The sequence below is a fragment of the Lactuca virosa genome, chromosome 4 (assembly GCF_052849685.1).
Source record: "Lactuca virosa cultivar CGN04683 chromosome 4, Lactuca_virosa_CGN04683_v6, whole genome shotgun sequence".
Taxonomy (NCBI): domain Eukaryota; kingdom Viridiplantae; phylum Streptophyta; class Magnoliopsida; order Asterales; family Asteraceae; genus Lactuca; species Lactuca virosa.
In genome coordinates, this window is record NC_136429.1 from 33,319,313 (window position 1) to 33,333,243 (window position 13,931).

A 13,931-nucleotide genomic window follows, 5' to 3' on the forward strand; every position below is an offset into this window, starting at 1 on the left:
TTTGAGAGAAAGCATGCTCAGGCTTTAGGTTCAGGGAGGAGGTTGTATATTTACTTATTTAGCCTTGCTGTAAGTTATCTTTTAAGAATGATGTATAAAACATGAGGTAAATTATATATATATATATATATATATATATATATATATATATATATATATGAAGATTACTTTTCAAATCTTATTTGTTTTTCAGGGAAATGTGTTGGAGCATTTAGGTGCTATTACTACTGGCAGTCAGTTCCTAGAAACAGATGGTAATAAAGTAACAGAATCAAAACTAATTTAAGCAAGTTTTTGTATTTAACCAACTTAAGTAAATTTTACCAATTTTCAGGGTTATTTCCCAATCATATCCCTAACCCCGAGGATAAGGCAGCAATGAAGGTAATTACTCAAGCTGTGCTTGATAACAAAGCCGATTTAGGGATCATCTTTGACACTGATGTTGATAGGTGATCTTCTAATATTTTATATATTATAAGTTTTCCTTTATGAATAGGATTTTGTGAAATTATGTCAATTATGGTGTGTGTGAATCAGATCTGCTGCTGTGGATTCCACTGGTCGCGAGTTTAACCGGAATCGTCTGATTGCTTTGATGTCTGCTATTGTTTTAGAAGAAGTAAGTGTGTAGAACTTTCCCTAATATTACCAGAATGATTGAGATCCAAGGAAGTTGCCAAATTCTGTTTTCTCTCATTATTATATTCCAAAAGTCAGTTATATATTTACTGATTTACCCCTTGAAGATTCAAGAATGTAGAGGGGCTATTACACCATTTATAGTTGTAAGTTTACTAATCAATCTATTATGTCTGAATTTCTGATCATTTATAGTTGTGAACTTGACCCTCATTGATCTTCCTGGTTTGACAAAAGTAGTTGTTGGTAAGTTTACACAATTACACCATTTATAATATTTTTCAATTTCGTTCTAAAGCTGCACGTGATGAATGGCTACAAAAAGATATTGATAAGTATAACAAGGTTTTGTCCTCAAATAAGAAACAGGTAATCATTACATTCATATATACATATACATGAATGGAAATAATGTTTGTGAGATCTTAACTATAAAATGGTTTCCTTTTGTTATATTATAGGAGAATCTACTGAATGATGAAATCAGTAAACTTGAGAGAGATATGGAAGCACAAGAAGAACATGTCCAAAATCGTCAAAAGGAGATAAATGCTTTAGAAGCTCGAATATCTAGTTATCGCAAATGTTTCAATAAGCATAAGTCAAAAAGAGACGAGCTTCATGATAAACGAAAGTATATCTTTGTTCCTTTTTGTTTTTGATTGGAGTATAACAGTATTTCATTTTAAACGTATCAGATGCTGATTTTTTTAAAGCTTTTTAGGGTTTTATGGGGGACAAAAAGTGAAATTAGAGGGTTGTTGGATCTTTTATTGAATTCACTCCTGATGCATCTGAAGTGGTAAGTCTATTTGTTCCCTGGAGGGTAATATTGTAATTGTTCTACTTGTTCTAAAGCTACATCCCTATCATATACACACAGATTAAATTTTACGAATTTATCCCAACCTAATACCCATATGCATATGTCCATTTTAACACACGCCTACATTCAACTATCTGCAATAGAAAACCATCATTTAGAATAAAAAAATATATTAAAATTTAAATATAAGTAAGCATATACCTGCAACCAAGCTTCTAGAATAAATTTCAACTGTGTCTTGGGTTGGCATTGCCTCTCACTAAGTTTTGCAAGCTGAAATTTTACCAGATGTTAATAAACCTAATAAAATACTAAAAAAAAGACTTTTTAGTTTTTAATATAATATTACCAAAAAAAATATTGGAATTCTAACTTACATGAACTGTTTGCATCTGCAGTAAATCCGCAAGTGCTTTTTGCCTCGACTGTTATTGTGAAAAAAAAGAAACAAAGTATTATGTATCAGAAACATAAATTTACAAATATATAGAAAATTACAATTATGCCCTTGTATACCGATTGGTTAGTAGCCCAACGTTCATAATAGTGAGTATATCTCTCTAAAGAATTCTTTGCATCTGAGTAATGTTTTATTGAATTTAGAGTAAAATATAATTAGTTTTATTACATGATGTTTATAATTCATGCATGTTTACAGCTGCATTTGCAACCTTGTTCTAACATCAAACCCACAGGTAGTATTTAATTGTTTATTTACGGTTGTGCCCCTGAACTATTCTGTATTAACATCCATAAGCCTTTTGTTCTCATGTTAGTTAAGATTCATAAAGATACTTATGTTCTAGCTGAATATAAATAAGTCTTTCTAGTAAGCCCACCCTTATCCTTAGCAACATAATTAATTACATTAGCATCTAATGTAATTCGGTTCTGCTTACAGTTAGTTGGTGCCTGTAATGACCCTAAACTCCTTAAAAAACTTCAAATTCGAAAAGAAGATCCACAAGAACTGAAGATCGAATACAGGGGGCTAGAGGGGAAGGTTAAGGAAGGGGCTCAATTCAGCTTTACAAATTTGAGGAAATCATCTCAAAAACATCAACAGTAATGAGGAAGAAGCAAGCCACTGTATCTAGAAGTTTTGGAGGAAACGAGACTCAAGCAAAAGCAAACACACGGAGAGTTGTTGGCACATAGTAAGCTAGATAATGCAATTGTATATAAATTCTGCTTCTCTTGAGTTCATTTTTTTTATAACATTTACTCACTATTGGAATAATTATTTGTATTTGACATATTAGTGAAATGAATTATCTTTGTTATTTATGGTACTTTATTTTGTATTATGAGATTTTTAATGTATTATTTAATTTGAAAATTAGTAAATCTATCAAAATATATAATTTTTAAAACATTTAACTTTATGACACGCAAAAATGTGTGTCGTCTTTCTTTATGACAGGGGCTTTAATAATACGCAATGCGCGTCGTAAATGTGCGTCGTAAGGTTACGACACGCAAATGCGTGTCGTCTTCTTTATGACAGGGCCTTTCTTGACACACATTGCGTGTCGTAAGAGCGCGTCGTAAATGCGCGTCGTAAATAGATGACGCGCAGAAGCGCGTCGTCTCTCGTTATGACAGGGCCTTTCTTGACGCGCATTTGCGCGTCGTAAAAGGCTGTTTTTCTAGTAGTGGTTAAGCCTTCTTCCCTTACATCCAACAGCAAGACCATTTGGTTTTCCCATCTCTTACCTAGATTTTTTCTGTTTTCTTTGATGATTTTCAGTCACAAAAACCAGGAAGGGTCAATGGCAAGGTGGGGCTTTCTTTTATATCCAAGCCGTTATGATTATAACATACATAAACATAAGTTGTAATTATCCTTTACGTCATACAAACTATTGATCGACATTCTAGAAAGCATATTGGGAACAATGGCTTAGACATGTTAGTTCCCCCACCCCAGGTGTGTATTGTGTATTTGTTGGATCATTTCTAAATTGTACTTTGTAGTATTGATGTTGGTACTTTACTCCTTGACAAAGATCCAAGAACACCATGATGTAGTAAGAGAAGTAGAAAAGAAGCTTATATAGTCTCAACAGATGAGGAAATACAATTTTAGGTTAGGAAGTTAATTTTGCTTTTGGAGTACATGGATTAATATTATGTATGTGTATGGTTGTGAGTTTTTGATTTATAAATATGAAAGTTTATATATTTATGAGCTCTATTTTGATTTTCTCTTATGTTGTTGGTTGTTTACAGGTTAACAAGGCTCCAAGTTTGTTGAAAGGTTTAAATTCACCAAAATTAAAGATGCTAATGATTTGCAACTAAATGCTTTGATTATTTAATTTTTTAAGTTTTACTTAAATTGTTTTTGGCTTTTGCTGAAAGCTGATGTCTCCCCTGTTTGTCCCCTTCGTCTTTTTTAAACTTATAAAAATATGTTCCACATCATTTTTTGTCGATTCCTTCTCAAAATGTTTTTCCAATTGCTTCCAGATTCTAATGGTTATCTATGCATGTGGTCCAAGACAGGTACATGATCTTCTTGGTTGTTGTTGTGAACATGATGAGATAATTCCTATTACTATTACCATTTTTGTAGTATTTTTGTTCATCTGTATGAACTTATAAAGCCTCTGGTCGCTTTTTCTTAGTTGGGGAATATTGGGAAGGAAAGGAGAAAAGCCGACCTTCTGGTTGTTCTCAGTATAGGTTGGGAGGTTAACCTCATGTGTTATAGACACAAAAAAATTCGCTTCTCGGATAACATTGTTCATCATTTTAGGCATTTTTTGTTTATTTGTTTCATTAGGTTATTGGTTCATGTATGTGTTGTGCATAAACTATGAGATATGTTTGTATTTTAGTATTTATTGCATGAATTATTAGAATTGAATTGTCTATTCATAAAAGTTGTTTGGCTTGATTTGGTTTATTTTGTTTTTTTATTGTACCATCAGAAGATGATGAGTACGATAGTCAATAGACTTTGGTGAACGAACTAAATATGAAAAATACTTAACATGTTTGGATATATCTAAGTGTTTGTTTTTTACTTTCTTGATAAATAGCAGTGTTGTAAAAATCGGTGTAGGCGGCCGATTAATCGGCGCCTAGGCGCTAGGCGGACTGCAATCGATCACGTTTATGTGTAATCGCTCAAGGTAATCGGGGCTGGTCAACACCGGTCAAACTCGGAGCTAATCGGGTCTAATCGGTGCTAATCGGATCTAGGCGGTTTAATTGGTCAACTTTGGTCAACGGATTTTCAAAAAAGATTAGGGGCAAAATTGTCAAAACTAAAAACTTTTGCTAGGGTTCGTTCTTACTTCTCATTCCATCGTCCCCCTGTGAAAACGTTTTATGTGGTTTCTCACTTTCTCTCTCGACTCAAAGCTGAAATCGGAGAACTTGAAGCTCACCCTCGCCCTCGCCATCACCTCTTAAAGCTGGAATCTGTGAAATCTGATCGCACCCTCCCGTTTCTCCTCCTTCTTCGTCGATGTTAGAGCCTCGTTTCTCTTCCGATAGCGGTCTTTATCATCTACACAGGTTAGTTCTTCAAACTCGATTTATGCTGTAAAATTTCGATTTTATCTATTAAACTCGATTTAAGTTGTTAAGCAAAGGATTTGTGAAGAACTGAAGGACTCGTCCTCAACTGATTAACCTCGATTTAACCTCTGTTAATCTCGATTTATGCTGTCAAACTTCGACTTTACTCTATTAACCTCGATATCATGCTTCTGATTTTTGTTCTTTGATTTAAGTTGAAATGTATAGGTTCAACAATCAACAGATGGACTCGTTCTTTGATTTAAGTTGTTAATCAACTGATTTTTTCTGCATTTTCACTACTGGAGGCTATTGATATGAAGCTTAAGCATTTAATTTTTTCTATACCTGTTTTAGCTTGTGATATGAAGTATATATTCAATTTGTCTGTTAAATTGATATGAAGTATATACAGAGCATGCTGATTTGTGATGATATTAGATGAAGCGATGATAAACTGATATGAATATGGTGTTAATGTGATGATATACTCAATTTTTCTGCTAAAATGATATGTGAGTTTGTATTTTTAATATGTTAATGTGATTTTTTAATGTGTTAAACTGATATGAATATGGTGTTAATGTTATGATATAGTCAATATTAGATGAAGTGATGATAAATTGATTTGAGTGAGCATTTTTAATGTGTTAATGTGATTTTTTTTATAACATTTAACAATCAATGGCATCTAATGAGGGTGATTGTGATGTAGATGAAGTAGACCCCAAAACGGTTGATGAAGCTCTTGAAACCGATGTTAGTCAAGCACCACGAGAAAGTCCAAAAACGAGGAAACTTTTCGATGAAGATTTCGAGTCCGAGAGTGAGAGCAAGTGTTAGAAGAAGACGAATATGAGTCAGATGAGGTTCAAATAATGGAAGTATGTGGAGAAGATTAGAAGAAAATTGTTGTGCTTGTTAAACTTATTATTAAACTTTTATGGACTTGTTGGATGATGATTTTGTGTGCTTGTTCAACTTACTATTAAACTTTTATGCTTATTTTGGATGATAAATGGTTGTGCTTGTTAAACTTACTAAGTTATTATTAAACTTTTATGCTTATTTACTTATATTCTTAGTATTAAAGTTAGATTTATAAATTTTTGAATTAGTTTTTTAATAATTAATGGTCCCCGATTAATCCCCGTCTAACCGATTAATCCCTAGACCCCAGTCCACCGCCTAACTAACGTCTAGCGTTTTCTGCAACCTTGATAAATAGAGACTTAACTGAGAAAGTCGAAAACATGAGAGTTTATGACTTCAGACAAGCTCTTTTCCATAATTGCCCTTATATTTCTTCATAATCAAATCACTTTTCCATGATAATCGGATTTCTCTTACCTTTTATTTTTCATAAATCTAATGAAATCCCTTAATATCTCTCCAACTTTCATCCCTCTTCTTCCTCCCAAAAAACAATCAAATTGTTCTTCTTCCTTCTTTTGTTGCATCGTCCCCAAAAACAAAAAAACAAAAAAGAAATAGCCATTTGGCTTTTTAAACAAGTTGGAGCAGCAGAGAAAACAAGATGATATACCATTGTTGTTGACCACTACAAGATATCTCTCACTTTTAAAGACTTCTATGTGGCCCTCTTTCTTCCCCAAAAAGTTGGTAATTTGTAATGTCCATGGAATTATAATTTTAATCATTATGGTTATTCATTTCTTTTGGTTTTTTAATATGTAAGCTTAGTGTTTTACCGTTTTTATCCCACTCTATTTAGGATCTGCAAAATATTTAATAGAAAAAAAATTAAAATGAAATAACTTTAAGGTTGCATTAGTATTTCCGGTTGACCTTTTTATCGAAGAAATGTTTTGAACATTTCATTAGTAATATAAAATCATCTGGTCAATTTTTTTAAATGCATGGTATTTTTATACATTGTAATTTATAAATGTAAAACAATGGTATCATGTCAAAACCTATAAATGAAAAACTTTTATCGGAACCAATGGATAATTGAAAATAAAAAGAACAACGGATAATTAGTAAAAAAGTTTGATGACAATTTCATGAAAACAAATAAAAGAATGAACACAGAAACTTGAAACTCTCATAAAAAAAGGGTCAATGTTTAATCATATGTCTACTATCTACACAATCATGAAGCACCGTGTCAATTCAAAAAAAAAACAATTTAAACAAATAGCTATAGGAAGCACAGGATCTAAGATAACTCAATTAAAAAATATAATTTGAAACAATTTACGCAAAATAACTAATTGTGTCAAAAAATTAATTTTTGAAAAAACTATTCTAACTCGTCACTTGACGCGAGTAAACGGCTAGTATATATATATATATATATATATATATATATATATATATATATATATATATATATATATATATATAGGTTTAGGTTCTATGGAAAACAAGAAACCCTAAAAAAACCCTAAAAATCATAAAAACGCATAAAAAATACTTAGACATCACAAATCTTTTTTTTTATTTTATATTATGAATTTTCGCAGCTTTTTATGTATTTTCGTTGAAATTTTTTTTGAAAAAAAAATCGATTTTTTTTTCAGCGAATTTCTAAAAAAACCTGCGATTTTTTGGTATATAAATTCAAAAAAAAAAGATTTGTGATGTCTAAGTATTTTTTATGCATTTTTATGATTTTTAGGGTTTTTTTATTTTCCATATAACCCTTCCCTATATGTATATATATATATATATATATATATATATATATATATATATATATATATATATATATATATATATGCGCATATCAATTACCGACCACGATTCGGCATCAAAGCTCAAGCTCTAGCAGACTTCCTGGTAGAAATCCCCGATACACTCAAAGGGGTGCCGACGGCTATGTCGATATACCCCTTGGACCCTGATACGAACAAGGAAATATGGGAGTTGCCTAAAGGCGGCGCTGCAAGAAAGGAAGCATCCGGTGCAGGATTGATCCCCCAAAACCCTAGTGGTGATGAAATCACGTATGCCTTAAGATTCGATTTTCAGATCTCCAACAACGAGGTCGAATATGAAGCACTTCTCGCGGGCCTTCGCCTAGCGCGAGAGGTCGGAGCGGAACACCTCTTGGTTTTCAACAACTCCCTGCTCATCACTAACCAAGTCAATGACACTTACGAAGCCAAATACCAAAGGATGCACAGGTACTTGGACGCAACGTGGAAGCTAATGCATTTGTTTAAAAGCTTCAGGATCAAGTAGATCTCCCGAGGAAAAAACGCGAGGGCCGACGCTCTCAGCAAATTAGCATCAATATTTTTCGATCACTTGACCAAGAAAGTGCTGGTAGAAGTTCTCACGGAGAGGAGAATTAACAACAGACAAATTGATTCCATTGCAATGCCCCCCCCCCCCCCCCGACTGGACTAAGCCCTATCTAGACTACCTCCTGCACGACGTCCTCCCAGACGATCCTGCGATAACTAGGAAAATCAAAATCAAATCCCCACAGCTCGCCATAACGGAGAAACAGTTGTACCAGAGAGGGTACCTAGCACCATGGCTCAGATGCATCGCCCACGCAGAAGAGCAATTGCTCTTGGAAGAAAGTCATGTAGGCAAGGCCGGGGCACACAAAGGTGCACGGACGCTCACGGGAAAAATACTCCACCTGGGAGTATAATGGCCCGACATATATAAGGACACAACCGAACTTACGAAAAAATGATCGGAGTGCCAAGCCTTCGCCCCTTTTCAGAACCAACCTGCCATGCCTCTAACCAGCATCAACAACCCTTGGCATTTCCATTAATAGGGCATAGATATCGTAAGACCATTGCCGGTTGCTCCGAGGGGATCGAAATTCCTGCTAGTCACTGTTGATTACTTCACCAAATGGATCGAAGCTGAACCATTAGCCACCGTTACAGGCAGGAAAATGATAAAGTTCATGTTGAAGAATATCCTCACGCGATTCGGTACCCCCATAGTCCTTATTAGTGACAACGGTACCCAATTCGAGGGCAACCCTTTCAAATAATGGTACGAGGAGAAGCAAATCCATCGACGGTTCACCTCAGTAGCCCATCCTCAGGCCAACGGCTAGACTGAGGTGTGAAACAAGATCATTGTCAACGGTCTCAAAAAGAGTTTGATGAAAACGAAAGCGACATGGGTTGAAGAACTATCAGTAATACTCTGGTCGTATCGCACAACGTCAAGGTCTAGCACTGGAGAAACGCCTATCAACTTAACGTACGACATAAAAGCAGTACACCCACTCGAAATCACAAGCAGATCTTTACGAGTAACAGAGTTCGATGCAACCACCAATTAGGTTGAACTCCATTAGGATCTATACATGCTCAATGAAAAGCGTGAAGCTTCCCAACTCCGCCAAGCGGCCTACAAGGCTCGCACCGAAAATTACTACAACCGGCGTGTACGAGTAAAAGCTTCAAGGTGGGAGAGTGGGTATTGCGCAGGAACGGGTCCATCCATACACAGCCCCAAGGCAAGCTAAGCGTCGTTTGGGAAGGACCGTACAAAGTTATAGAGGCAGATTGGAACGGATCGTATGTCCTAGAAGCCCATGACGGGAGACCGATCCCTCGCACCCGGAACGCGCATAACCTACGCCACTTCTATTCCTAGAGCAAGGAGCAAAATAAAATACAATTGGGGCAAGGTTAGCATGATCGAACTCCGAATGGATAATCACACCCTAGTAACTGGCCCAAGAACCAGGCCTTATTTCGTATCATAATGTAGCTACTTTTTATTCTCATCAAACAATATTGTTGCTCTACACATATTATCAGTAAAATGATGCAAATTGACTACTATAAAAAACAAAAAACTATTAGAACATTTTTTCACAATTCAAGCTTGATATCATAAGAGGTTGTGCCTGTTTACCAAATGATAACAAAGACTGATCATCCACATAGTTTGAGCGAAACCGTTGTGAAAATGCAACCATAGGTTTCAAAGGTTCATAACCTTTCCCTAAACATGTCAATCCGGCCCAAAAGGCCACAAGCCTCGAGCATGACATGAATAAAGTCTTCAAAGGGTCATAACCTTTCCCTTAAAGCAAACAGTACCTAAGTCATAAAAGCCTCGAGGTGACGATCTCGACTTAACTTAGATGATTAAGGTCGGAGTTCAACTCCCTAAGGCCCAAGACTTAGAGCAAAGTCTCGATGGGGTAGTCAATAAGCTATAGCCAAAAACGACACCCCAAACATAATGACCTAGCCAAAACTCAAAACTAAAAGATAACTAAAACGGTTTGGCCTAGAAACACAAGCCCACAACTCGAAAAGGGGGCACGTCTCCAGTCCCCATCGTGAGTGCCGAGAAGGAACTCAAGGGGACTTAGACAAGTAAGGACTATGGAGTCGCAGATTGAGCAGATAGCTCAGTTATCAACCCAATCAAGCCCCAAGGACAACATAAACCTTGGGAAGGGATTGCTTAATTAAGAAAAGAAGCGAACACACACCGGTGGCCAAAATAAACCACCGGAAACGGAGGGAAGCCAACCTTTTAAACAAAAGCAGTGCAATAAAAACAAAGGATAAATATGTATTGTCCACCGAGTATTCCCCGGACTTACATGAAGATCGTAGACAAGCTAATAACAAAAGAAGATGTGGTCCGAGAAAAGGAAGAGTCAACTACCAGGAGGAGCATAAGAAAGTTTGACATCCCCCTGATAGACCGTTGGAGGACGTTCCTCCACCTGAGGATCCAAACAGATCCGACATAGCCCCGCCAAGTCTAACTCACCAACGCGGAGGTACGAGGATAAATCTGTATCCAAGAATTCATTTATGGCGGCATGCATCGCATGCGCTAACTGTGCCGCAGCACCCAACTCCGCCGAATTAAAATTTCCGGTAGCCAACTGTTTCTGCACCACCTGCTTACTGCTCTCAATACCGATGGCCACGCATGACACCTTCAGGCGCCAGACCCCAAGTGAAAATTATTCACTATCAATGAGTCGGTAGATTACTCAGGCCACTCCCTCTTAAAGGATCCAGGACAAATCCTCCTCTAAGGCTCTCATTGTTGATGCCTCGACTGCCAACTGCTCGCTTTGTTGTCTCATACACGTTTCCAGCAACTCTTTCTCCGCCACCAGATCTCGCACTTGCTGCGACAAACACTCGACCTCCCCATCTAAGTTAGTTACATGGTCTTCAGCACCAGACTTCTCTCCAGCTAGAACAACGTAACGCTCCTCGAACTTGCGTCTCTTACCCTCAAGAAGCCACACCTTCTATCTAAGCTCATCACGTTCTTTCCTGGATGCGGCCAACTCCGCCAGGTCGACACCTAAATAGTGAAGACGATCGGCTGCCGCCACTAAATACGAAGCAACCTGGGCCGCATCATATTGGAGATCAGTCGCCATATGGGAATGAGAAAGAGGCTCCAATGACTCCAAAGTGGACAGAGGAAACGCATGACGACACTATTCATGAGCGTTGGAAGGTTGCGTCAGAAGAGACCCACGATTGAGATTCCACTCCAGGTGATACTCACCAACATTTCCCAGTTGTGTAGACACGGCACCAGAGATGGCACCACCGGGAGGTGGAACGGAACAGGAACCAGAGGCAACTCTAGAACCAAACGCAAGATTCTTACCAAGACCACCATCACCTAAATCGACTGCATCCCTTGTTCCCTTTTATGGTCGTTGATGTGGAGCAGTCATTCCTTGGTCCACTCTCTTCGGCTGGCACGAAGTTTCATCATCAAGAATGTCGATCACATCATGCGAGCCTCCACCCAAGAAATCAATATTATGTTTCTTGCGCAATTGGCCACCAACCGTGTTGGCCCCAACATCACCCACGAGCACGGAGTCTACCCAACATGTGCGCCGTTTAACTGTGGCCCAACTGCCACCAGCGGACTCGCCCTTCACCATCCGTTCCCCGGTAAAACAAAATGAAGGATCACCACGGGAACCACTGTCTACACCTATACCCGACGGACCAGAGTCGAATTAAGCGTGTGAAAACCCGAAATTTCCATCTTGTACAACCATTCACTTCAATAGAAGTCAGAACTGTTTTTGCTAACTTTTGAGCTGTGTAGAGTCAGTTTGAGTATTCTAAAGCCTAGTACTTTAGGAGATAACAGGAGAGAGGATGCCCTAGGGTTTATTGTGCAACAATAATGTCCCAAAACTCCAATAGTTTGGAGTTTACGGCCTAAACAAGGTGTTTACGGTCGTAAACCCCAAGGGTATAAATATGGCACTTAGCCATTTTTATCACTTTTTCACATTTCAAGATCCAAAACTCAAATCCTCTCAAGTAGCATCCGACTTTTCTTCTTGATCTTCAACTATGTAAGTGGTTCTTGCCCTAAAAAGTTAATATCTTACTTAATCTAGTGATCTTACGTGATTCCATCCGTGAAATCATTCCGTTTGTGTAGATCTTCAAGTGTTCTTAGTTTCACCAAGAACACCAAGAACACACACTAGTGTTCTTGGACTTTTAACACCCTTTCAAGCTTCCACATAGTAAGTACTCTTACCTTGGCTTGTTATAAGGCTTGTTACACTTCTAAAGCATCTAGGAAACACAAAGAAACACAAGATCAAAGGTGTTTACGGTCCAAGATGTTTACGGTACAAGATGTTCTTGGGCCGTAAACCCTAATGAAGGGGCCAAAGTGTGCCCTAGTCCCTTACCAAGCCTTGGATACTAGTCTAGAACATATGCTTAAAGTGCTTAGGACCTTAAACATCAAAAAGACCATAAACCATTTGGGTTTACGGCCGTAAACCCAAGGAGAAATGGTCCAAGGACCGTAAACTCCACAAAGGGGTGAAATGGTGCCCTAATCACTTCCTAAGGCTTAAACATGAAGTAGGAATGCTTCTTATGACCTTTAAAGCTTCAAAACACAAAATGGTAAAAGTACCATGAGTTTACGGCCGTAAACTCATGGGTTTACGACCGTAAACTCAATGAGAGTTGGTCCCAAAACCGTAAACTCCAAAAGAGTTTACCCTTGGACCCCAAACTCAATAGCCAAGTCCTACAACCCTTAGATGCAATCCTTAGTACTTATAACACTTAAATCAAGTGTTTTACATGTCTTAGGATGTCTTAACTTGGTTAATTAGTTGTTTTATGACTAATTGGATACATATATGTGTTATTATATGTTAACTAGGATCCTTGTGTGTGTTCAAGTCTTCACTTGACACCTAGCATCCTATACTATCCGTTCATCCAAACCACTCACTACAGGTGAGTTCATACCCCTTAATCAATCTTTTAAATGATTTTAAATGCTTTTATGGGGGGATACAAGTTGATCTTTTATAGTTATTATATCAATCACATGTGATTAATAACTACCAAACAAGTGGATTCTTACTTTCAAACTGTGTTATCAAACAAACTACTTTTCAAACTGTTTTACAAACTCTTTTACATATCCAATACTTTTATCAAACTCTTTTACATGTCCAATACTTTTATCATACTCTTTTACATGTCAAATACTTTTATTCAATTTCCTTTGCACTTATATTCTGTTAAATGTATATCTGTATAGATATAGTTATATAAGTAGGATTGAAAGGACTTAGGACTGATAACTCACCTTACCTCATGTTCCTCGTTTGGTTGGGGACTTAGGGTATCGGTTATTTGTCCGAAGGTCGTTTGAATCCTAGTTATATATTATGTATATGTATATGGATATAAAAGTTCCTTCTTTCTATTCAATACCTTTGGGTAGCAAAGGTATACAGATATGTTCATACATACAAATCACATTACTAGTAAGCTACAATAGGCGTAGTTTAGGAAGTTACTAATACTATTACTAGAACAATGGAACATACAATGAGTCAGTTCATACATGAGTCTATACATTACAATACAGCTAGTACATACTATACATTTTACAAGAAAACATACATGCTAGACAGAGAGAGAAC

General features: G+C 36.9%; 1 long non-coding RNA gene across 1 annotated transcript; it reads right to left on the reverse strand.

Moving 5' to 3' along the window:
- Positions 1-1,552: 1,552 nt before the first annotated feature.
- LOC145169422 (uncharacterized) lies at positions 1,553-2,043 on the reverse strand. Its single transcript, XR_013742477.1, has 4 exons — positions 1,985-2,043; positions 1,846-1,893; positions 1,670-1,741; positions 1,553-1,602 (listed from the first exon to the last, which is right to left on the reverse strand). It is a non-coding gene; the product is annotated as an uncharacterized LOC145169422 (long non-coding RNA).
- Between the last annotated feature and the right edge of the window lie 11,888 nt (positions 2,044-13,931).